The 26118-nt window shown below is 38.3% G+C and overlaps 1 protein-coding gene across 2 annotated transcripts in view; it reads right to left on the bottom strand.

The window, feature by feature from the left end:
• raraa (retinoic acid receptor, alpha a) overlaps positions 1–26118 on the bottom strand; it is a 193897-nt gene that overhangs the window by 39033 nt on the left and 128746 nt on the right. The gene's annotated exons all lie outside the window — the stretch shown is intronic.

Below are 26118 nucleotides of genomic sequence, written 5' to 3'. Positions count from 1 at the left end.
AAAAAAACTTTAGGAATTCCTCCTTCTCAAAGTTTGGCCTTTCAGTTCTCTCAAGTCTCATTTATCTCTCTCTCCATTCCGGCCTTACTAATTTGCCTAATGTTATGCAGCTGAACTTTTGCTGAACCCGTGGAAGCAGTCAGCCTCACCTCTCAATGACCCACTCCATGACACCGATTCGCTTCCATGCCTTTCTCATCTGACATCACACCACACAAAGGCGTTCCACCTTGTTCACCAGCCTTCACAACCACACGCAGCAAGAAGAGAGCTTTCTTTGAATGACACGCTGAAAGTTTCCAGAGAAACAGCCTCAGATGAGTCAAAAAAACAACACCACCTTATTGGAGCCTACAGCTTTTTGTGCATATCACTGTTTGTTTGTTTTTTTCTCCATGGAAAATCGAAAGTATCAACTCAAAAGTTGACTCAAAAAAGAGGAAACACCCTGAATTCACAGTGCATGAGATGAAATTGAAAATGCACCCTGAAGCCCTGATGTAATGTGATGTCTGTAAACCCTGGATTTGCAAAACATTGTTCAAAAGTCATAGAAAAGTGATTCAGCGGTAACACTCAACAATAATGTTCCATTTATTAACATTAGTTAACATTAACTAACAATGAAAAAATGTCAATTTCTTTACTAATGGAACCTTATTGTAAAAAAACAGGTGGCGTTCATTTTAAAGAAAGAAAGCACAAACCAAGTTTTCAAGCAAAAATAAAGAAGGTTGTTAGGTCTGAAATGATAAATCAATAGATATGCTGTTGAAAATGAAGACGAGTATTGTTCCCCTTTGTGGATCATGGTCCCATTATCGGAACACAGTTAATGTGATGAACTACACCTGTGGATACTCTGCTGGAACACCCGAGTAAACTTGAGGGGAACCGACTTCATGGCTGCGTCCGAAAGCTTAAAAATGCTGCCTTTGGAGGATGCATTCCAAAGCAGAAATGTATCAAGGCATGTCGGAATGCAATGTTAGCTTCACTTCCTGTCTCCTGAGAGACCTTCATCCGATTTCTGAAGGCAGCAGATCTATTCTTCGTTTCTTTTGATATCCCACAATCCTGTGCGTTTTTGACCAACATTTCCCACTTTTTAGGTCATTTCTAGCGTGAAATTACTGTTGTACTAATTAAATATTCGCTAAGTTATCACCAAAGCTCTCTATTTTTCTCATTTTCCTGCGTTCACACATGTCATAATTATGTAAATAAAGCTCTGTATGCTTTCTAATCGCTCTCGCGGTACTTTAATGTCATACACGGTTCAGTCTGCACACTTTAAGGCGAACGCACTTTAAATCTGCAGTGGTCAGGTGATACAAGTCATAGCTCTCAGAGTTTACACATTGTAATTACAAGTTCTACAAGCCCGTGAAGGCTTTTTACAGCTCAGAATCATTAAGGTAATTACGACATGGCGAGAACGCACCTAATCACTGCAACACTAGCTGATTAAAAGTCGCTGTCAGAAAAAAAATCTCTGTGAATCTCTCTCATCTAGTTTGCAGACGCTACTAGCTTTGAGATTTATTTGACTAATGCAATGAAATATATAGCATAATGTGAGCACCGTATGTCCACAGTATGTTGTGAATTTGGGTCAATGGATATCAAGTGTTGTGTACTCCTGAGTCAAATGTCACAGTGATCCTAAGCAGAGGGTGAATATAAAACTGTGTGTGTTTTAATGCAGTACCTGCTGATAAGATAGTGAACTCAGCATTCCTCTATGGCACTCCAGTCTTTCTCCGCTCTACAATCATGGCAGTTTAATTGCTGGCAATAGTTTTAATTAACGATACATACAAAGTTCAAAGTTGCAAAAAAAAAATATTAATTATATCACTTGATATAGTAATATTATTGAAGAGACAAACAAACAGATAAAGGTCACTGACATTTAAACTTTTCTATTTAATCTAAATTTAAAAAGAGCAAGACAACTAAACTAGGTTTATTAAAACCAGGATCAAAACAATGTCTAAATGTAACCCTGTTTAAGTTGGAAGAAGTTTTACATTTTGGTGAAACTGATTCCATTCCTATGGTCCCCTGAAATGGATGGATGAATTATTAGATAAACCTTAAATGAATCTAGGTTTAAGATTAATGTTCAATGGTGCAACCAACCCTATCCCTCATACGGTATGTACAGGGAGTCTGAGAGTGAATATGTGTGTGTTTCAAGAGTTTCATTTAGCATGAACTTCATCAGAAAGAGGAAATGGGGTGTGAGATTTTTGTGACTCACTGGGAAGGATGGGTGAAAACCTAATTGTGTTGTGTAAAATATCTCAACACTGAGAGAAGTGCATTTATCCTAAAACTGTTTCTTAATTTACACCTCATTAACACATGGCAGATTATATAAGAGACACACACAAAGGCTCTGATGAGTGACCTCCCCCCCATGACAGGGCAGCCAGTGTTTGAGTGTGGTGATAAAGGGGGGATAAGGGGGTAAAGGTGGGTTTATGGGCCAGACTAATGGCAGTAATTGTGGATAGAACCTTTGAGGGTGTTAAACTATTTTTATAACCCACACTAAAATATATTATTTCCTGGAAGTTAAGAAAGGTGCCCTAAAACCAGGACAATAGTGTTTGGCCTTAAACGGGACACATAGGTTGTCGTCAGCCAAATGCAGCTTTTTCAAATGCATTAGGTTGGTCTTTTCAAGGTTGCCGTTCCTACCCGAATAAATTCTCAGAAGGTCTCTCCATGGAAAAGTGTAAAATGACAGAAATAAAAGCTTGCATTGATGTTGAACTCGAGATCCCTGGAAGAGCACACGTTTATTTTTATGCAGAGTTCTAGGAGCCCAATCTTAAAAGCTCTAAACCCTTTCAAAATGAATTTGGGTAACATGAATTGGGGGCTCATCCAGGGTCTTCGAGGAAGGTCAAAATTCTCCTAAATCAGTCTAAATCTGGATGGAATCTGATAATCAGCACTATTGAACAATCATAATGTTTAAATCTAATGTTTGAGTGAACTACTAAAATCCTGATCTCTTGATTTGATTTTAATGCAAATGCGTTTTTTAGGTTTCCCCAACAAAATGGTCTCAGAATTTATATCTTATGTTTTGGTGCAGTAACAAAAATTTATTTGAGGCATTTGTACTGTTTGAACGACAAATTGGAGTATTGCAACATCATTTGGGTCTGACTTCCTCCAACGCCCATGCCTCTAAGCGCCACACAGTTTGTGTTGTTCTAATACCAATAAATCCCTCCTCAAACCAAACACAGCTTTTCATCTTTTAGTGCAATGCCAAAAGGAGGAAAGACTGAGGAAACTCTAGCTGTGAACTAAGCCCACAGGGACGAGCTCTGAGCTAGTCTGCTCTTGGATCATTGAGCCTGTGCATTAGATTTTAAGATGTGGTTTAACTAGGCAGGATGAAATCAGGAATCTGGGATTGGTGATGTGGGAACATTTTTCAGCACATGAAGAATTGTGAAATAACTAACTTTTATTGTAACTACTAATATTTGAACAAGCTTACGTGTTACTGAGTTCTCGGATATATGTAAACATTACTTCTAAAATTTCTTTCAAACTCAGTAAAAAGCTTAAAAGAAGAATATTTCTGTCAGTTGATGGGCCCTACATGACCTCCATAGTATTTTTTCCCCCATCAACTGCTTGGTTACCCACATTCTTCAAAATATCTTCTTCTGTTCAGCAGAAGAAAGAAATTCAACAACTTGAGAACTATCGCTTTAAGTGCATCAAAGCTGTAACAGCCATAATAAATCTAGACACACAACTGACTTCTGGACACACAACAGACCTCCACACGGCCTTGCATTGTAGCTTTATCCTCTCTGACCCATAATTTCTCAAACACAGAGAGGCATGGCCCCTTTAATGTGCCCTATAGTGCATGCTTAAGCATTTATGGCACACGCTGCTGCTCTGGCAAGAGGTCTTTATGGCATGCAGCTGATGTACGGCAGCCATTACATGCTGTAATGACCAATATACACCTTTACCCAAACAGTCTTTTCATAGAGAAACCATACATCACTAACGTAGGCACCATTTACACCTGGAATGAAAGGGATAGTTAACCCAAAAATTTAAATTCTGTCATCATTTACTGTACTCTCATGTCGTTCCAAACCTATATGCATTTCTTTCTTCTGCAGAACACAAAAACAGATATATTGAAGAATGTTGGTAATCAACCAGTTTTGGTTCCCTGTGACTTTCATTGTTGTTTTGTTTGTCCATATAACGGAAGTCAATGGAAACCAAACTTTATTACCAACATTCCTCAAAACATCTTGAAAATCATACAGGTTTGGAACGACATGAGGGTGAGTAAAATATAAAAATTTCATTTTTGGGTGGACTATCCTTTTAAAGAAGCAGTTCGTAACTATTTTACTTTTTTGGGGGGGGCGAATTGGCGGCTAAATCACGTGAATTTGAACGTTCTCATTTGTATGTTTGTGCATACCTGCTTACTCACCATGTTTTTGTATGAGTCACATCGCACAAATTCATACAAAATCGCCCTCCTCGTAAAACAGATCCGTAAAATAGTTAACGGATACCATGAGACTACAATTCTATAAAGAAAGCTGGCAAATGGTCCAGATTAGAGATCAACCCTTATCCTAGAGAGCCATTGTCCTGTAGAGTTTAGCTCCAACCCTAATCAAACACACCTGAACAAGCTAATCAAGGTCTTCAGGATTGCTGGCAATTCACAAGAAGGAGTGTTGAAGCAAGTTGGAAATAAACTTTGTCTACAGAAGCAGGGGTGAAATTATGTGGTTGGTTGCAAAAACTCTTCAGACTAGTCTTAATAAAAAAATTGTAAGACTGGTCATAACTTTTTATGTCAAATTACATCAAACCGTAGATTGGTCAAATTTGAATTAAAAAAGTAAGACTCATTACCCATTAGCTACCTGCTAGTAGGTCAGACTAGTTATCAAGTCTTAACATGGTGGCTATGTTTATGCAACTGGCCACTGGTCTAGATCCATAATGAAGGTGCATCAGGCACAACAAGAAATCTAGCTTTAGTTACGAAATAAACGGTTAGGTCAAAATAAATCACCAGAAGCTTGTGGAAAAAAATAACGTACCACAATCACAGACGGGATTAGGTTTCTCATAGGACGCCCAATTTAGCTGAAAAACAGGTATTTCTTAACCAATATTGTGTGAGAGACAGATTTGTTCGATTCAGACAGGATTAAGATCACAAAGATCACCTGACCTCTGGAAAAACCAGTCCTGTCCAAATAGGGTTATAGTCGGTGAGAGAGAGGTTTTACTTTATTTCACACTGATCTAATGTAACAGATTCACAAGACGCTGTGGTTTCTGATGCACACTCACTCTGTCCATTCATCCATCTATCTATCGCAAAGTAGCTGTAAAAGCCCATTCTCGTGATGTTGAGCTGGAGTAAGCCAAAAAAGAAACATTCTCGGCTTGAGAGCTGCTGGAGAGGATTAGACCATTGTGAGTGTTGGATGGGGGAGGGGGGACACTTTGAATGGATTTCATGTGTGTGTTTGTGTCCTCTGCGCTATGACACTCCCCCAAACATGACATGCACTTGAGACCTGCCCCAGGTCATCAAAACACATCTGATACACAGCATACAAACAGCGGTGTGATTGTATTTGTGCAAGATACACACAGTTAGCATTGTTGTAGAGACAGTAGCCCCTTTTCCAACAGTGGGACCGGAGCTAGTGTCCAATCTGCAGCCGTTCCATGAGTTTACACAGCAGAAAAGGAAGTTTAGTGGGCACATTGGCCCATTAAACCTGTCATAAACGAGGAACCGATATGTGAATTGAATTGTATTTGTTATATATTTAAATTCGGACCATTGCTTGTAATTAAAGCTATAAAGCCTACTGTTTAATATTTGATACATTCATTTCTAAAGCTTAAAAATTATCAACACTATCAAAACTTTGCTGAAAAACCTGTTTGTACACAACCTACTACATGGCCTCTGGCGTCTGATAATAGTACACCATTTTTTTTTTGTAAGTAAAAGGCCTATTAGTATAATTCTAAAAATGTTTCAGGTCATGAAACACATGTCTTTTTGCAGTGAAATCTTAAATGTTTTTTTATACATAGGCATACATAACATAAGAATATCTTTTATATTGCTATTAATATTTCAAGCCACGTATTTTACCATGTTGTAAACATTTACTTGACTGCAAGCAACTTAGATTTACTTAATCATGTATACATCTCTTTTTTTTTTAGAACAATCATGTTAAAATGTGAGCATCAAATATAACTACCATATAACGCATACCTCGGGTCTTTATTGACCAGGGACATCGTTCACTACCCCTCCTCCTCATTACATTTTTTAAGTTAGACATCAATCTTCTTAGTATTCCTCGATCTATTCATTTTAAACAATATTACAAGAAAAAAAATGTCTATATTTGTAAAAAGTGTATAGGGTCGCTCATGACCCGAGGTACGTAGTTGTGTACGTTTTTTTTTTTTTCTGTGCAACAATTGAATCTCTGATGACTCAAAAAGTGCAATTCAACTTTATTCCTTAAAGGTGGCAATGTCTGATACACAATAATGACGTCAAGTTTCACTTATAATTGTGCAGGCATAAAACAACAGAATACACAAGAATCATTGGCCAAACTTCAAATGGCTCACTGATTTACTGCAGAGCAAGTATTTTATCGCAATCAAATATTAGTCTTACTGTCACTTGGTGGATCTGTTGAAGAAGCTATCAGCGATTAAAATATTGATTTTGAAGACGTTGAAAACAACTGTTTTGAGATTGTGAATGTGAGCAGATGTTAAATGTACTGGCAAATTTGCTCTGACGATGACAGTGATGATGGGATAAAAGCATCTGCTCAAATTGAACCCTTATAAGTTCAAAAAGGTAACAAAATATGTTTTATACCAATGCGGCAGTTAGAGATCCATCCGTGTTAGATATGGTTCTGGGTCACTGAAGACCCAAATATGTAATAACGACTGGAGAAACTTTCATGCATTTAAGGGTTAACATGTCAGCTTTACAGAGTTAAATGATGACACTCAATCACTTGACTATTGGTTTGAAAATATATGTTAATAACCCGTAAGAGTAAAAAATGATTGTGATGTGCTACGTTTGTTGTGTTATTGAAATCTGTGGACGTTGGTCAGTTATGATAGAGGTTTGCAGATTCCCCGCTCTCAGAGACTAAAAGTCAATCCATTTTCATTGCATCATTTAAAGGATGATTTCTTTCCCCGTTTTTAAAACAAGACATCTGCATTGAAACCTAACAGAAACTCTCATAGCAGCTAAAACGTGCACAATATGGGACACCAACACTAGACCGAAATAACCTTCACACTTGCAGAGGATAAAATATTTCAGACACTGATAGGCATGTGACATTAAGCTGATATTCACAGTAACATTGATGTCTCCATTTTGTGTGTGTGTTCTGGATAAGCTGTGAGATGTAGAAATGAGCCTGTCCTATCAAAGTCAGTTCAGATGCTAATAGCACATCAGAAATCCAGCAAACAAAGCCCCATCACTGCCCCATGACAAATACCCCGGAGCCCAGGGGGTGTTTGTGGGGGACAGGCTGGGGGTAATGAAATGGATAACTTCCAAACCTCTTCATTAAAGAGAAAAGAAGAAGATCAGCATATCAAAGAGGAGAAAAAAAGAGGAGGCGGAGTGTGTGTGTGTGTGTGTGTGTGTGTGTGTGTGTATTTGGCCTAGATAGTGAGAGTGTGTGTGGTAGATTTGTGGTCTTGCTGTAGAGCAAACCCATCCTAGATCATTGAAATACTAAATATGCTCACTACATCTTGTTCTGTTGTAGTAGTAGTAGATTAATTTACTAGACTAATTTTACATGACTCTCACTTGTGACAAGCACTTAACTACAGGACACTTTAGATAACGGCCCCCCTGAAGCCCATCAGGCATCATGTTGGGGGTCACTGTGGCCCTTGATTAGCATTTAAATGTCTTTGATAAGAGCTGAGAGGACACAGGCCGCTATATCAGCAGATTTGAGCTGCTCCAAACACACTCTAGTATTCATTAGCTCATCCCACTGATGGTGAAGCTGATCATTAGAGCAAATAAACCCATCACACATGGATTGAACCCCGGCTGATCACAGCAACTGATAGAACAGAGAGAATAAGAGATAAAGACGAGAGATGGAGCATATGTAAATTAAATGGGGAAGGAAGTCTCAATGGGACCAGCTTGTCAAGTGCAGATACTGAGGGAAAGATACTTTTGAAAAATGTTACATTTGGAAAGACACAGATGCAAAAACATGCATTACTAAATAACCAAGAAAGATTCTCACAGAATCAATCAGATTTGGAGACAAAATAAACAGTATTGGATCTGTTGTAATTTTATCTGTTGGTTTAAAATATCTAGTTCCAAACTGTCATAAATAAGAACCATTTTTGCGAATTCCAATAAAAATAAATTGTAATAGCTGTTAACTAACAAATTAACACAATAAAAGACACTGGAATACATTAGGTCAAGAGTCAATATAATGAGTATAGATTTATTAATGTAGAACACAAGCTCATTGGAAAACCGTGACTGTGGCGTAATTTCTGCAAAACATTACGTTGCTCTAACGCATTCTCATCCTAGGGCATCATATACTGACGCTTTTGACATTTCGTCTACATCCAACGCACATGGCACCCTTTAGCGTCAATATGACACGCACAGAGCTTTGTTCGGTTATGGTTAGGTTTAGGTCTGGGGTAGGGTTAGGGTTAGACCGCTAGGAGGCGCCTTCTGGCCCATATCTATCTGCGTCTCATATTGACGCTAAAGGGTGCCATGTGCGTTGGATGTAGACGAAATGTCAAAAGCGTCAGTATATCACGAGCCTTGCTAGCTTGTGACACTTACAAAGTAAAAATGTCCAGTGAGTGGCACTATGGGGCCGTTTACACATAGCTTTCAACTAAAAACTTTTTATGCATTTTGGCCACAACAGGTTTTTAGGGGCCTGAAAATGCCCATTTTTAAAAACTGGTTCGAAAGTGCAAGTTTTCAAAAACGATACCGTTACCGCCTATTCGCAAAAAAAACGCAAATTTTGGCATGCGTATCATGTGTTTGGTGTTTAGTGGACATGTAGTGTTTCTTTACACAGTATCATTGCCAACTACTGGCCTGGCATGCATAATGCAGTGTTTTTAGTCGTTTTCACGGATCCGTGTGAACGGGGATCATTCGACAATGTTGGGATGTACAGTGTGTGCAAAAACGCAAATGATCTTTCATAGGCTACATATCTGTGGTGTAAACGTTCCATAAAAGTGCATAAAGGTTTATCTGAAAAATATGTCATTTACATTTAATCATTTAAGCAGACGCTTTTATCCAAATGAGGAGAAGCAATCAGTCTCATTTCAGACAATCAGATGAGTGTGAATCTGGCAACATTTCATTATGTTGGTTATTTGCATGGTTTATTGTTGGTTGCATAGTGTGGCAGTTCGGAAATGAAATGAAATGTTGCTACAATTTTGTTCGCGTTTTTTAAAAATTTTATCGCATTTGAAAATAACATATCACTTACACAAAACCCTACCCTGAACCTAACCGATAAAAAAAAAAAACAAAAAAAAAAACAAGCATTCTGTCAAAATGCATTCTCTGAAGCAACCATCTCAATTCGGTTTTTTGGGTTCTTTTATTGTGACTCGTGTTTCACGGGACTCATACCCGAGCGCTCACTTTGCAAGGACAATGCTGTACCAGGTGAGATACCGAACAAGTTTACTATTGTCAGACAATCCATAAATATGGAGCTGGTTATTATAGTATTGTGCAGGAACCATGCACACAATAACAAGTCTTTATTAATTGATAATCTGCCCCTTAAATCATAATTTGTGTGAAAAAGAATAAATGCTGTTGGTGTTTAATTACGAGTAGTGTTTATTTCAGCTGGAAATTTCAGTGAAGTTTGGCAAAAAAATTTAGGTAGAGGCATGTTGTCCAATGCACCTATTTTGGAATTTATGTACTATGTATAATAACGTAATGTTCCTCAGTGAATGATTTACAACACAGCTGTGCTAGTTTAACATTCTTGAATCACTCCACACTCTCTTTTTTCTCACATAATAAAATAAGTTTAACTTTGATCAATATTTAATGTACCTTTATTTATTTGTGTGGTAAATAATTATGTAGTAAGCAGGATAATACAGTTATTTTGGATCAATGACAAGCTTATTAAACATTATTCCGAACATTATATATCAGTAATAGATAATCTATCAGTTAACTGTGACTCTGGGCCACAAAACCAGTCACATGGGTACATTTTTTCAAATTGAGATGTATACATCATCTGAAAGCTGAATACATAAGATTTCCATTGATGTATGGTTTGTTAGGATAGGACAATATTTGGCCGATATACAACTATTTGAAAATCTGGAATCTGAGGGTGAAAAAAAAAATCGAAACATTGAGAAAATGGCCTTTGAAGATGTCCATTTATGTTCGCGACTGTGCTTCATTCACACACAAAAATAAATGTTTTATATATTTACGGTAGGAAACAAAATATCTTCATGGAACATGATCTTTACTTGATGATTTTTGGCATAAAAGAAAAATCCATAATTCTGACCCATACAATGTATTGTTGGCTATTGCCACAAATATACCCGTGCTACTTGTGACTGGTTTTGTGATTCAGGGTCACAATTGTAGTGATCTCAGCTCTCTTTAACACATTTAACCATATCTAAATCCAGTCTGCAGAATTTCCCTATAGCCAGCACAGAAAGGCAGATCACTTTAACCGACACGAGCACACACCCTTTCAATGTACATTCCTCTGGCCGTGACTATTGTCTCTCTCTCAATGCATCTCTCTGATATTTCAGACTTTTAGGAGTTACATTAGTGCAGCACGATGGGTAAGAGTTGCAGCATTAGCACATATTCAGACAGGGCTCACAAAGGTTTAGACAAAAAACCTTTCACAATGCACACACACACACTGCTGACCTCTCACCATTAGATGTGTGACACAAAAGCACATCATTTATCTACTCATCCTCATGAAAACACGCACTGTGTTCCCACACACACTCTCGCTCTGACAACATGATAAACACACTCTCTTTATAATTTTCACCATGTTGTGTAATGTCTGGAGTGTGAGTGTGGAGGAAAAAATTATAGAGCATAATCTCCTGTCAAAACTACCATAAACTAACGCTTCTCTTATAGTAGATAAAACCAAGATAACCATTTTAGTTTGCTTCTACAAGTCTTTGAGCTCTTTTATCAAGTGTCTTGACTCTAAGCACCCTGCATTGCAAGTGTGATACTGTACCAGGTGAGCAACCAAGCAAGTTTACTTCGTCGGACAATCCGTTCATAATCGGAAATATTCATAATATAATGTGTTATATTACACATTATGCACAATGGTAAAAGTGTTTTGAGATCATAACATGAGAAACCACACGAAATTAAGTCTTTATTATTCAGTTATCTGTCCCTGTAATCATAATTTGTGTAAAAGGAATAAAAGGAATAAAAGTTATTGGTGTTTTACAGCGTCTAGCATTGGAAACTGCAGTGAATTGTATGTATAGGAACGTTCTGGGAGTTTTCCAAAAATGTAGGCAGAGGCAGCTTTTTCCAATTCGTTGCAATATTCTATTATTGGTCACACAAACTGTAGGAACATGGTCACACAAACAGAGAGTTTGCAGCATGACAAGAGTTATCTAAAATCTAAAACGAAAATAATAGTCTCTCTCTCTTTCTCTCTCTCTCTCTCTCTCTCTCTCTCTCTCTCTCTCTCTCTCTCTCTCTCACACACACACACACACACACACACACACACACACACACACACACACACACACACACACACACACACACATACACACACACACACAAACACACACATATGTTAGGTTTTCATGTTTAATGGGAATGTTCATAGACAATGATTTTTATACTGTACAAACTGTATATTCTATCCCCTAACCCTATCCCTAAACCTACCCATCAGAAAACTTTCTGCATTTCCATAAGCTCCAAATCACTTAGTAAGCTGTCTTCCTCATGGGGACCAAAAAAATTAATAAAAAATTGCATCCTCTGGAAAAACTGCCACACTAAATCAAACCAGCACAATAATTACATTAATCAATTTTTAACCCGCCTCCTGTTTTCCATTCCCTTGTTCCCTTCTCTTCTTCTGTCATCCCTAATTCATCCCCTTTGGCTGGAGATAGAAAGATGGCAGGAGTAAAAGAGAGAGATTGCTTGGACAGCTCCACTTGCATAAATTATTTCCAAGAGTGTGATCTAATGGTAGCTTGAAAAATCTTGCTCACTAAATGTGTTTATTTCTATTATTGCTAGCTACTTTCTCAATTTATATTTTTTTTGTAAATGCTTTTAGCAATTAGGTAGCAAATTATGCAATTAGGTCATAAAAAAAAAAAAAAAAAAAAAATATATATATATATTATATATATATAATATATATTGGGAATATAATTTTATATCCCAATATAATATTGGGATATATATATATATATATATATATATATATATATATATATATATTGACCCGACAGTAAATGACCCAACTACCACAAACATACACACACGGTCAGAAGCTTCTGACTTCTGAGGACACAATAATGAATCTAATCGGAAACGATAAAGATGTTTGTAATTTATAAACACTATAATGTCAGTGTGACTTTTTGATATACTTCCTGTCTCTGTCACTTAGTAATATTATTGTCACTTAGTCATTTATATATATATATATATATATATATATATATATATATATATATATATATATATATATGCGCTAAAATAAAAGCAGTAAAAAGAAAAATCCCTAGCATGATATAGAAAAAAAATAATATTACTAAGTGACAGAGACATGGAGTATATCAAAAAGTCAAACTAACATTATAGTGTTTATAAATTACAAACACCTTTATCATTTGCGATCATCGTTTGCCTCGTTTCACCGTTTGTGATTAGATTTATTATGGGTGTGGTGTCCACAGAAGTCAGAAGCTTCTATTGACAGTGTGTATGTGTGTGTGTGCGCATACATGTGGGAGTGTCTATATATATATATATATATATATGTATATATATATATATACACTATATATATGAAATAAAGACCCAACACAGTACCAAAAATGTTATAGTACAATGCAAACAAAAATGTATTATTTATTTGTTACATTTATTAAGTAAAATATTAGCATTCTTTTATAAACGAATCTATATTTAATGTAGTTTTTGTTTTACCTTATGTCATTTTTTTCATGGTTTTGTCCTTTTTCATAGGCATCAGCCTATTCTTGCTTTTACCATGCAGGTGACATTTTAAAATATTTTACAAAATGGACACAAACTTTGATGTCAGCAATTATTTTGCTATCCAAACTGAAAAACACACCGTTTTAGTGTGTATCTCTTTAAATGCAAATGAACTGCTGCTGCCGGCACAGAGGGCGGAGCTTCACGAGCTCGCGCTTCAGTGGCAGGACAATATCATCTCACGGAATGATAATATTGAAACAGAAACTCTCAGTAGCGGTGTTCATTTCGACCCGGAGTTGGACAATAATGCATACTGAGTCAGAGAATATGTCCTGTATGGAAATAGAGCAAGTATAGTCTAGTTTAATTACGGTTATAACTTGCTTTTATCCACTATTAGAACAAGCCTGTTGTAGCGGACCGCGTTCCGAATGATGGCCAAAAATATACTGATGAGTTCAATGAAGGTTATTGTACATCACACAAAAGATGAAGCGTTAGTTTTACTCCAGAGAATCACTGTAAGAGCTAAATAAACACAGTATAAGTGCGCATTAAAGTCTTATCCATCTTTCTCTCCCTTTCATTATCATCAAAATACACAGCGAAGTACACAAAACACTCGTTACAACTAACAGTAAACAAATATATACACACCTTTTCAGTGGGTGCTTAATAAACTGGTAAACTTTATATCCGTAAAACGACTCGATGAGCTGTCTCTCACTTTCATTTCTGCCGTGATTAGTAACGTTAGGCCTATCGCTCCGGAGACTATAGGCTGGGTCACAAACAGTTGGTACTGATCTATCCTTGAGTAACAATGAGAGTAAATGAAGACATCCAACAACAAAACACTAGTCTACAGCTGCTCCAGCGTCGAAAACAATGTTGGAGTGTGTTTAGCCCACTCAGGGCGGGCCTATGCTAAAACTGCAGTGTCAGTCAACAGTCGTGGGCGGGGCTTGTGCAAAACTACATCACATTGCCCCGATCTGAAAACGGCTTGTTCTAAGACAGTGCTTATAATATATGGGGATTAAAAAAAAAAAAGCACTGGGATTTTTATCATCATTATAGGGTGGATGTGTACACACACTGCCAACACACATTTATGTTCAAACGCCATGTAAAAGTGAATTTTGCATAATAGGTGTCCTTTAAATAAAGACATTTGCTTTTCTTTTTTTTTTTTGTCCCAACATTTTAAGTCTTGGCAGTTTTAAAATCAGGTTTTAATATTCTTCTGGGAAGAAAAAAGCCTCACACATACATACAGTGAGTAAAACACACTACAAGGACATTCTCATAATCACACGCACATACATACGGTCTCTGTGAGACCCATCACATGCTGCTTCCTTTGTTTAATTTATCTACTGACAGAATTCCCTCTCTCCTCTCCCTCTCTCCTCTCCTCCTGTCTTCCCCATAGTCCCCTCTCATAATCTCCTCTTTACCCACACATACTCCTCTTCTGTCTTTATCTCTTTCTTTGCAGTTGAAGTTTCTTTCAGTTCATCTTCAAGGGGTCATTATAGTTTACTTTTGTCATTTTATTTCTTCCACTGTGGTCCACTAATAATTGTAACGTTAGTTTCTTCCACAAACTATTTTTGACTCGTTGTTCTTTAGAAATAAACAGCCTATTTTGCTAATGTTTACTTAACCAATGCAAACTGGCTCTGCATTGAAATAAACATAATTAAAAACGAATGGCATTTAATGGAAAAAAGGTTATTTATCAAAATAAGCGCACATGAATTCTTATAAACAAGGTCTCTTTAAAAATCGTACATTTCTTCCTTTCAATGATTTAGAACGGAGTTACACTGTTCGTCCTCTAAGAACTCCAAATCTAGACATGTTAGTGATTTAACCTTTTCCCGCTAAAGCTGGAAGGAATAATATCTGTTTGATTTGTGGTTTCATTTTTCAATCTAATAAATTAGAGGCTTACAGAAAATAAATTATCCTTTCTAACAGTGCCCACAGCGTTTGAAGTCCCATAAGAGACTGGGAAAGTTGAAGTAGAGCTCTGTGAGTGAGAGAGGGGAAAATGCATTCATATATACTGCTTATATGTGTGTTATACAGTATGTACATGTAAAAACCCAACTAGAGAGAAAATGTATTACTTATTAAAGCACACACAAATATGAAATAGCTACAAACACAAAAAGGATACAAACCCTTCAATATAACCTCTAGCTACAAGGGGATGGGAGGAGGGAGAGAAGGAATGAATGAAGAGGAGGAACCGAAGGACAGAGAGGTGGCCGATGAGGAGCGGAGGGTCAATTAGATCCAGCAGTGAGCAGCCTCATGCGGATGAAGGAAAATTAGCCATGTCTACACTGTCTGTGCACCGTCTACACACACACACACACACACACCTATCAGCACTCACATACTCAAAGCTGCTTTCAATTAGCAAGACATATAGCATGTGCAGAACCGAGCGAGAGAGCAGAAATATAGATGCAGAACACCGCCTAACAGTGAATAGAGAAATCCATTGTTCGTGTTGCAGGCAGTGAAAACCTTCAAAGTCCAAAGAGCTTTTTACACATTATCAAAACACCTTTCTGTTCGAGAAAACAAATCTCACTGAGTGAAAATATGACTCCTAAACATGAGCTCAGAAGACTCAGGGCACCATCATCAAACCAAATCCAAACCATAATCAAACTAAATCCACCGTATCAAGTCCAAACAAACCTGACAAGCCCAACAATACAACATACTTGTGCTATCCGTCCACACACACATAATGGCAGCTGGATTCTCTTCTACTAAAACACATACACACAAAAATACACACACATTCACACTCACTCACTAATTAAAGCAATATTGCCATAAATCAAACCAGATGGCTCGTTTCGCGGCCGCACTGTGTAAATGCTTCAATTATCTAAACGATTTGGAATAACACACTTTACACACACTCACACAACCCTGACTTTATCTATTTTTGATTTAAAGGCTGTGATCATTGACCAAACATCCACAAACTGCCATTTATTTAATACTGTCAATACTATCAGATTTCATTCCACACAGAATTCCTATAATAATTACTGTAAAACAAATCTTTTTAAGGTTCTGATTTTGATGCCATAACAAAAATAGACTGACATGCAATGAAGTGGCAGCTCAAACAAAACAATACTTTGCAGAATTCCCATGAGAAAACGTGAGGATAGCTCCAATTCTGCTCCTGGAGAGCAGCCATCCTGCAGACTTCATTTCCAAACCTGCTCCAACACACCTGTCTGTAATTTGCAAGTCTGTACACCTTGATAAGCTGGTTCAAGTTTGCTCGTTTGGGATTGGAGCTGAACTCGGTAGCTCTCCAGGAGCAGGGTTTAGTTTCAACCTGGAGGTTTCTAGTGATCCTGAAGACCTAGGGACAGGGGTGTCCAGTCCTGATCCTGGAGGGCCAACTTTCTGCAGAGTTTGGATCAACTTGCAAATTTGGATCAAGACAAAGTAGGTTTGGATCAACCTCCAAAGAGCTCCCAAGATCTATAGGTCATGAATCAGTATACTGCGTACACAAATTTGGGCACTGGTAAGGTCCCAGGTTCACTTCATATTGGGACACTGTGGACCTGGGTGATTTCTGCGGTCGTGGCTCCTAAACGGTGGTCCTACGTCATACAGTGAGAGAGATTCAAAGATGGCCATTGTCACGGTCTTGCGACCAAAGATTTTCTGAAAGTGTCAGAAATTTAGCATGATCATTCATCTCACAATGTGTTTGCTGCTAAGACCTATGTATACTGAATAGCCAATAAAAATGCAACATGAAATTGTGTATTGATCAACACGACATGGCGCTAAAAACTTAAAGGTGCCCTAGAATTTGAAATTGAATTTATCTTGGGCATGACATCACATGGACATGACATACAGTGAGTCTCAAACACCATTGTTTTCTCTTTCTTATTTAAATCTCGTTTTTTAAAAACACCCCTGAAAAATAGGCGAATCTCCACATAACACCGACTGTGACGCAACAGTCGGGATCATTAATATGTACGCCTCCAAAAATTTGCATATGCCAGCCCATGTTCAAGGCCAGGCGGAACTGCGCAGACGAATCATCGTCCGAATCATTTTTCCTCGAGAGACATCATGGCTTGCAAACGAGTGAAGCATGGCAGTTGCTCAGTGTTTGGATGTACAAATGAACACAAAGGTATTTTTAGTTCCTTCATCCGAGCCTCTGAAGAACCAGTGGGTTATGTGAATGTCTGATGTGTTCAAGTTCAGACAGATAATCTTTCTCTCAAAGTCGTTCAATACTGTTTATGCATCAGTAAATCAAGCCAGTGACTAAACGATCAACTTCACGTCGTTTCTCTTAGTAGGATGAAAATAATCGTACTTAAACTGTGATTAATATACAGATAGCGATCAAAGAACAATCCCTTTCCAGTCGCCCAAGCTGTCAATCACACAGCGCGAGTTTATCTGGACACTTGCCAAAACTCATTATGAAATCAATGACGCTGTTACACTGCACAACGAAGCTCTTACTGTACGTACATCATGTTTGCATTGGTGAAATCATTAGTGAGAGTGTAGAAACTGCGTTGCAATGATAAGATCTTCATTCACGTGATCAACAGGCTTACACTGAAGTCTCACAGCAGCCAATCACAGCAGTGGGCGTTTACACTGAAGTCTCACAGCAGCCAATCACAGCAGTGGGCGTTAACACTGAAGTCTCACAGCAGACACGCCCCTTCAAACAGAGTGTACAAATCAGAGGCTAAAATCAGGCTAGGAAAAATGCCTTTTATTTCTAAATTATAACAAATTTTGATCTAAAAAACATACTAACATTATAAGGGCACCCCAGGAAACATTCTAAAATAATAAAATAATCCATGCAAGGGCACCTTTAAACCTACTTACCTAAAGCTCCATTTGTAAAATTGGCATGCTAAGTTGGTCTCTTTTCCCTAGCCATGACCGCGTCCATATTCGCCTCAGTCGCTTCCTCCTCTTTTTTTCAGAGCACATAAAAACTGTAATTGCGAAAGTGCGATTCATCTTGCTCTATTTGTTTACCACTAGCGCATACTGATGACGTTTTATTCTTCTATAATAACTTGTGTTGTAGCCTACGATTCAATATGTGTCATCATTGTACAGTCTACATGCATGTCGTACTCAAGTTTACAAGATCCATGTAGTGTATAGTGTGATCCCTGGGCAACTTGTTAAAGGGATACTCCACTTTTTTTGGAAATAGGCTCATTTTACAACTCCCCCAGAGTTAAACAGTTGAGTTTTACCATTTTCGAATCCATTCAGCCGAACTCCGGGTCTGGCGGTACCACTTTTAGCATAGCTTAGCATAGATCATAGCATAGATCATATCACGTAATGATATGATGCAGCGCCTGCAAATAGGTCTAACAGGTTAGACAAACTTAGTCCCGGTCACGTTGGAAGTTACCAAGCTGGGGACTATTTTCAGGCGCTGCATCATATCATTACGCCTGCTGCACTCATGGTATGGCAGCAAAGTTTCTTGATTATTACGCAGGAATGAGAGTATAGTTCCTATCCATATCAGCCTAGAAAATCGCAACTTTACATTTTCCGTCAGTCTTAGTACACGATGTAACTACAGAAGAGTCAAGTTTAAATAGGAAAAATATCGAAACTCTTTGGTCATTTTTTTGAGAGAGATGCTAATGGTCATGTCCGATTCAATGATCTATGCTAAGCTATGCTAAAAGTGGTACTGCCAGACCCGGAGATCGGCTGAATGGATTCGAAAACGGTAAAACTCAACTGTTTAACTCTGGGGGAGTTGTAAAATGAGCCTATTTCCAAAAAAAAGTGGAGTATCCCTTTAAGATACACTGTATCATAAACATCAAGTACCTCGGATATTAAAGCAACACCTGAATGTCCCTGTCGGGAAGCTGAAACTGGGCTGTGGTTGGATCTTCCAGCACATTTCAAAATAAACAACAGAACAGTTCCCTAACCACAGAATGAAGGTTTTGCCATTGACATAGCAGTCCCCTGACCCAAACCCCATAAAAAAACCTGTGGGATGAGCTGAAGAAAACAGTCGACAAACATGAACCTCTGATGGATCTGGAGAGATTCTGTATGGAGAAATGGTTTTAGATCTCTTGACAAATGTTCATCAATCTTATTATGCATTAGGATAAGTTCCAGAGTTGTTATCTTGGCAAAGGGAGGTTGCACAAAATATTAAACAAAGGGGTGCCAATAATTGTAAAATACACATATTTCAGAAAAAAATATTTATTTTATGATAAGAATTTTATTTTATTTTAGAACTATTTAGGTTAGATTTTTGTGAATATTTTGAATGAACCCTAATAATAGTTTCTAATAAGGGTTCAATAGATGTCAGCAAAATAGCTAACCAAAACCACATGATAGTTTTGGCATGTACTATTAAACTCTCTTGTAGCTTTGAGTATGCTGTACTAACTTAGCTATTAGCAATATCTGAAACAGTATCAAGATAAAATCATTTTTGTGGTCTTATCAAATAAGCCCAAGCACAATACATTTTTTTGTTGAGTTGTTTCAAGGCCTTTAAATGAAAAAGTCTGCGATATGTCTTTTGCAGATTCACAACAGATGTTTTACTTTCCATTATGTAATTATTACAAATGCTTAGAGGACAGTCAGTGTTAGGCCAGAAACATATTTTACACAAGTACGCAAACGCAAACTCGAATGCTAGTGCACTCACTATACATAAAATGCAGCCATATGTAACGTTACTGTGGCAGTAACAAATCTCATTCAGAAAGCTAGCTATAAACAAGTTGACAGTTTAACTATGACTAACGTGTTCAGCAAAACTCTCTTCATACTGGTGCTTCGCCATGACAGTAATTGATCTGAAAGAGAAAGATTTTGTACTAGTGTCCGCTAATAGTGCCACCTGTGTCAACTGTGTCAACATTACAAATGAGCACTATGATACATGTTGGAACATAATGACACATAAACTCTAGCTCGACAGATCTGTGCAAACATCAATGTTCCCAGCATTCCACACACGGACTGTTTGCTTTGGCCCCTTTCTGAAAGTTTTAACTCCATCTCTCTTTCTTTCTCTCATTCTTTCTCTAATTTTTCAGAACATCCTCACTTGGGAGGAAGGTGTGGACAAAAAGTGAATGCAGAGAAAGATCATGCTGATAGTTAAAACTCTCTCCTCTGGCGGTTGATTCTTCAGTAAAGGGTGCTGGAGATTTAGAGTGCCTCGGAGCTCTCGTCTCTCACTCCTGCCTGTCTCTGAAGGGAATGGCCAAATGATGGATGAGAGAAGAGAGATACAGAAAATGGATTGTTTGGCAGGTTTACGAGAGCCTCAGAGTGATCCTTTACCTGATCTTCACCATTCAGGAGTGGCCTTACAACGGCACAGAGATGGAAACTCAAACTCAGAGATGATGAGTTGACTTACACACACCAAAGACAAATTTACAAAAGAACTCTAAGATGGATGGTGATTCCATCAATTCTACGCACCAGTGTTGACCACTGGTTTTACAATGAATGGGGGAAAGTTGAAGGCCCAATATGCCGGCTCTAGTAAAATAAATCACACCTTTCCAACAAAAGAAACAATCAGTGCTCTGCAAATTAACTGCCTGGTCTTCACCTGAACCTCCTTACATGAAACTTACTAAAGCTGCGTTTCCACCAAAATTACCCGGAACAATTTGTCCCAGGAACTCTCTAGCCTAGGATGAAAATAACTGCATGTAAAATCAATATCTCACCAGAGGATGATTAAACAACTCCAAAAACAGCATTACCATATTCATTTATTTCAAACCAGTTTGGTTTTATTTCTTTCATGGTACATGTACAAATGTTGTTGAAGCCCTTTTTTGCGCACTTGGCCATTGACTTTGGTTGAATTAATTTTCTTTCAGCAATTGGTAAATGTGCATGCTATTGTCGACAATATTTCATGCTCCTGACTGCAATAACACACATTTTACTATGTGAATTTTTTTTAATCAGTGACCGACTGTTGGATTTTGACATGTGTGAGTTCCCAAATGAGTATGAAAAGTCTTTAAAAGCGGCAACTTTCAGTTTTGAACTTTCATCATCAAGTTTAATCGCATTGAAAGGAGCTCTTTTCATAATCCCTGTTATTGAACAAACTTATGATTAATACTAATGATTATGCCTTTATTTGGCATTTTTATTAGGTATTTATAAGGCAAGTTATAATCATATAATTCAATAAATCATATGTTTAACCTTATATTGTGTTACCTTTACTTCATTAATGTGTTAAATTTATAAATATGCAAGCAAAAACAATGCTTGTCCCCAAAACACTGCTTGCATACAGACAGCTGGCCTACTCACACTCAACCCTGCATGACCATGCTGGTGAACCAGCTTCACCAGCTTCACCAGCTCCGTTTTGCTTGAGAACAGCATGAATGTGCTGGTCCACCAACTAGACCAGCACTATAGCAGCATAAACCAGCCTGGACCAGCACTAACCAGCATACACCAGCCTGGACCAGCACTAACCAGCATACACCAGCCTAGACCAGCATGAAATCCAGGGTGGTTTACGCATGTATTTTTCAGCAGGGTAGTGCTTCTCGTGTATATTAAAGTTTAAACATGGACAAGGAGAGACTGTGGAACTTTAGAATCACGTATTAAATGGCAAATCCCTCATGTTCCACAAGTAAACCATATAAAACAGCATCTGGTGAAGCATCATGGAAGTCATGGAAATATGTGTATGTAGTTTTAAGCTCTTCAGTGTGTTGCAACAGCAAACTTCTGTTCACAATCACAAGTTCTGTTGTTATTCTGTTGTTATCAACACAGTTAAATGATTCAGTGTTTCCCCAAACTATAGTTCCAACAAACATTCACAAACAGCATTGCAAACTTGTGTAGTTGGAACTCTTGACCTGTGGTTAGAAGCATAGTTTCTTGTTAATATGATGTGGACTAACATAGATTATGCTCTTGGGCACAATAAGCAAGCTAACATGCAGGACATTACATGCAGTACAGTACATGTCATTCATACTTTAATGTATTATTTATGTGCATGTGCATAAAGGCACACAGAGTAAGGGGGAACCCACAATGAATCAAGCGTAAAATAAAGGAAAACAATGGGAAACAAAAATAGTGAAGTAGTCCTCAGATGCCATGTTTGTTACAGCAGCATTTCTGAGAAATTACATTGGGGAGAAAGCTGCTGAATGAACAAACTACATCTATATGGTCATTGAATTGCATACTGCATGTCAATGTGATTTAAATGAATGATCGGCCTTTTGTTGTTTGCGTAAATTAACTATAGTAATTTGACTTTAATTGCAATCTATTCATTGGCAGAAGTCATTACTATTATTATTATTATATTTTATTATTATTACCTGCGTGTTGTCACGTGCATGTTCTGTTTTGGTAAATTCTAGTTCCTATACCTGTTTCATTTGTTCCCATTTTCCCGACACTATTTAGTTTCCCTGGTTACTGATTGTCGTCTATGTTATACATGGTTGTTTTGCTAAGCTTTTGTTGAATTTTTGATTAAAAACTGTTTTTGTTAAATTCTACATCGTTGTGCGATCTCTACAGCCACAGTACCTGATAGAACACCGAAACAAAACAAAAGAAAGGATGGACATTCCTGCAGTCCTTCTTCTCCTACTGGAAAAGGAGGAGTATTCCCTCGAGGACCACACAAGGGATTTCATTTATTACACTAGCCTCAACAAGTAGTCCAAGGAAATCCTGCCCGTGTAAGGTCCACAAGGGAGCTTTGCAGAATAACTTGAGTGGGTGCTGGTGAGATGTGTTCTCACTACACCATCTGTGCTGCAGAATAAGATGTCACTAGCCCCACTCTGGACTCAGAGCCCAGCCAACCATCCAACATGCCCATCATGGACATTCTGCCAGAACCCGAGCCCACCTCGATGCCAGTGACAGAACCGACACTTGAGCCCGAGCCTAACAGTATTTCTGACCAGGTGCTAGAGCCGGCAACACCATCCGTGCCAGTGGGTGTCCTCGTGGAGTTAAAGGGAATGGACTGGAGCCCCGTCCATACTCTTACCACTGAGGGTGTAGTCTTTGTAAAGTTACTGTGTCTGCTCTGGCCCCGCCCAGCTCCAAGTCTCCTGCATCTCTGCTGGCTGACCAGCTCCAAGTCTCCTTCTTCAGTGATGGTCCCACCCAGCCTCCCTCTCCCGCCTTCTCTACCTAAGCCAGCCAGTTCTTCTGCTGGCTCCCTTCAGTCATTCGTCTTCTCCTCTGTTAACTCCACTCTGCTGCTCGGATCCACCTCACAGTCTCCAGCTCCACCTAGGCACGTGAATCCCCGGTCTCAGCCTCGGGCCACCGAGCCCGTCACTCCACTTCAGCCAATCGACCAGTCGGCTCCACCATGGCTCCTTCCTCCCTCAACTTCCCCCATGGATTGTTCTGCTTTCCCCTCCTTGGTTACGTCCCTCCCCAGATCCACATCCTCCACCTGAACCCCTTCCCGCCTCTGTTGAACTATTTTTTCTATGGCACAAGGATGCATCTTCCGGAAGGGGGGACTAATGTCTAGGGTTGGGTACCGAAACTCGGTTCTAATAGGGAACCAGTTCCGACGTAAACGGTAGTAATGAGACCGAATAAGAACGAAAATTTCGGTGCCTGATTTCGATGCCTGACTTTTATTTTACCGCCCCCTATAAAACATCTCGCAGCAAGAATGTTCCTTTAATAAAACATCTCCAGTTAACCAGCAGAGCATTCATTTAGTTTGTTTGTTAAATAAGAGACGATCTAGCGCTGAAATGTGTTTTTTAAATCAAGTGATCAAAGTGCTCGTTGCCGCTGCGATCAGTGGCGCGGATACAGTGTTTTCTCTTGTGGCTCGCGCACACCGCACTGTCTTCACTCGGACGCGCGCTTCAATCCGTTGCGGAGACGTTCCGGTGAAATCATAATGCACACAAACGTGTCCCTGCTTGATATACAACCATTGATGAACATAATCCGTTTTGATGAGAAAAAAAAAAACTGTACTAATTGCTGATTGGAATTGCAGTAGAATTAATTAGATAAGATTAATTATGTTACTAACCATGAAAATCTGAACTTAGATTATGATAAGCTTTTTATTACACTTCCCATTTCAATGTCTGATGGTGACTAACTTTCCATTCCAGATCTAACAATAAAACAGGATAACTTTTACTTCCTTTTATTTAGGATGTAGCGGCCACCAGACGAACTTCCGATATGATCTAACCTTCTAACAAACTTTTGACTCAATGTAACCTGGGTCAAATGGAACTTTTAGAAAGGACTCAATGTTCTGTTTATTTTGACTGTATTGTGAAATGATTGACTGAAATATTAACCCCTTACAATGTTTTTGATATTTTGCTGATGTAGCTAACAAAGGGTAATGACAAGGGGGGGCTTGCTTTAAACAATTCAACCAATCATATTGATAGCGCATGACATGTTAGTCATGATGATTCTATTTTGATATGTCTGGCTTTACCCTATAAAGCCTATTGTATTTTTATGTTGGGCCGAGAATCTCTGAGTATTGCTCGAGAACTCCCGGCCGTTTTGAATAAACCATCTGAGGGACATTTACTGAAGTCTGTCTCATTTGTTTTTATGCTGCGCAGCAAAGAAGTTAGGTTAGTAAACTCAGCCAGTTGTCGACTGAAGACGCAAGAGCTAGAGTATAAAGGGTATTAAGTGTCGATTTGTAGACGCTCTGTGTCGATGAGTAGACGCAACAGTTTTATTTATTAAGTGTCGATTAGTAGACGCTCTGTGTCGACAGTAGACGCAACAGTTTTATTTTAGATAGTCAGATTTAAGAATTTTCCATCACAGAACCCAAAACCTCTGACACGCTTGACGAAAGTTCAAGTTCAGCAGGCTGCCAGTGTGGTGGTGGACATCACAGATGATGATAACAGCAGCCGTTCCTCTTCAGGTAAGTCTAGTATATTCATGCCAACTGCAAATCTTGCATATCAAGTAGGCTAGCAAACACCGTTGCCATTCAACAGCGAGTGTGACAACGTGTGCAAAATCTTTTAACAAAGTTCCAACACTTCTTTATACGAGGCTATACTGTGTGTGTTAAATATTTCTGCTCAGTGTCAGATATTTCTCTACTTTAAAGTAAAAGTCATAATATGTGAAGACAAAATGTTGATCTTAACTTAAGTGTTTTACATCAGTAGCCAATTAAACGGCGATTTTTTTTATTTAATCAGAAATCAGAAAATCTTTAAAGATTTAAGTTAATATTGTGTCCAGTTTGGACACAGACACACACACACAGACACACACACACACACACATACAGGTATTATTTTTTGACAATGTGTGTGGTTTCGTTTTCTTAAGTACTGGTTCAAGAACCGTTTAAGCACCGGAACCGTTTTAAAAATACAGAGTAGGTACTGGTATCGGATAAAACCCAATCAATACCCAACCCTACTAATGTCACATGTATGTTCTGTTTTGGTATAGTTCTAGTTTCCTATGTTCCCATTTTCCCACCCAGGGTTCACACACCTTGGTTAACTTCAAATTCAAGGACCTTTCAAGGACTTTCCAGGTCCAATACCCTCAAATTCAAGGACTTAATGTGGGGACACATTTGTTGTGTACAACAACAA

Source organism: Rutilus rutilus, assembly GCF_951802725.1.
Source record: "Rutilus rutilus genome assembly, chromosome: 16".
Lineage (NCBI taxonomy): Eukaryota > Metazoa > Chordata > Actinopteri > Cypriniformes > Leuciscidae > Rutilus > Rutilus rutilus.
This window is presented reverse-complemented; position numbering and strand designations above follow the sequence as displayed.